Raw genomic sequence first — 1810 nt, 5'->3', positions numbered from 1 at the left:
TAGCTGACTGCGTTGGCTCTCTGGCATCTAGTCTCTATCTCTCGATCTAATTTTCCATTTTCTGTGAAAATGCTGCCCAAGTATTTGAATTCTCTGCTTTGTTTTAGTTGGGATCCATTGATGTTGATATCCACTTTGCCTGGTCTCCTGCTAATTGTCATGACTTGCCCCTTGTTCAGTTTCTTTAAAAGAAAGAGAATTTTCTCTATAACCAAAAAATATATACACATCAATGAATCAATGCCCACTTTTGATGTAGATTAAGATTTCTGGAAACCCCCGAAATCTGGGTTATTAGCAAGCTTGTCCTTAAAAGCGACTAATTATGGTATGGATAAGAAAGTTCTTCCTCGGGTGGTTGAACTAGTCGTTTAGTTGATTTGTTTTTCTTGCGAGTATTGAGTAGGCTTATGAAGTTTTACTCTCAGTAGTCATGTCATCGGTGTAAAGCGCTCAGTTTATACTTGGTGGGGATAGAGTTATTATTATCATTATTATTATTGTTGCAATTGAACAGAAGAGCTGAGCATATGTAGTTGGGCAGTGTCTCTGGTACCGGATGTCTTTTCCTTTTTCTCTGTCGTGTCTGTCTGTTTTACCTTTCCCCTGCACTAAGTTGCAGTCATCGTGTTGATCAGATTTCTTTTACTCAGAACTGAAAGGTAGGAACCCCGGCATTTATCATGAAGATGAGAACAGGAAAAAGTGAGAAAAAGAGAAAGACCGGAGATGAGGTAGAAGAGCAAAGGAGAGATAAGGAAACTGAGACTGAGAGGAGAGGAGCAAGGATGTAGGAAGAGAATGGGGAGAAGGCAAGAAAGGAGGAAAGACAAGGTGAAGAGAAAGGGAGAGGAGGTAGGAGGAGAAAAGGAGGGGAGGGGAGGGGAGGTGAGGAGAAACGAAGGAAGAGAAATGGGAGTAGGTAGGAAGCTGAGAAGGAAGTGGTAGGGAGATAAAGGGAGAAGAGGTTGAAAGGGGAGGAGGGGAGGCGAGGAGGTAAAAAATGGACGGGAAAGGAGGTAAAGAAGCTTAAGGGAGAGGAGGAGCGAAGCGGAGCATACATGAGGAAAGGGGGCCGAGGGGAGAGGAGGTGAAGAGTAGCGGGGATAGAAGGTAGGAAGAGAAAAGGAGAGGAGGTATTAAGTGGAGGGTAGAGGATGCTGGAAATGTAGGGGAGAGGAGATAAGGAGGGGAGGGGATAGGAAGTAGGGTGCGAAGAGGAGAGGAGATAGGAAGTGAAGGCAAGTGGACTGCCGAGTGGATCATAGGGAAGACTTCTAACTTCTTTCCGCTATGGCCAGAACAGACAGAAATAGGAAAAAATATAATATAGAGAAAGTTTTTAAAACATAAAAGAGCCAAAAATCAATGAGATATGATTTTATTTGAAAACAACTGGCAAAAATGCAATTCATGTACTGATACACACAGAAATATGACCACTCTAATGTACAAAATAATAAAAGACAGTGAATCTACACACAGGCTGCATTATGGGAAGTCCTCTGCTGCTGCTTTACTTTCGCACATATATGCATACTCACATACACACACACAAGTGCCAGACGCACAGACATACACACAAAAAAATGGTGTGCCAGCTGGGATTTATTTTGGTAAAAAATTTTCAAAAGTCAGGAAAAGCCAGATATGCCTACTCTGTCACCCTTTTTAACTATTTAGGTGGTCTGCTACTTCAGTCAAGTCTCTAAAAGCCACACTGGCCTGTTTGGGACACTACATCCCAGCAGAAAGAAAGAAACACTTATTGCTGACCAAAAGTAGTGCTTCGAACATCAACCCCCCCCCC

This window comes from Aplysia californica, unplaced genomic scaffold (genome assembly GCF_000002075.1).
Source record: "Aplysia californica isolate F4 #8 unplaced genomic scaffold, AplCal3.0 scaffold00019, whole genome shotgun sequence".
Taxonomy (NCBI): domain Eukaryota; kingdom Metazoa; phylum Mollusca; class Gastropoda; order Aplysiida; family Aplysiidae; genus Aplysia; species Aplysia californica.
Note: the sequence above shows the minus strand (reverse complement) of the source record.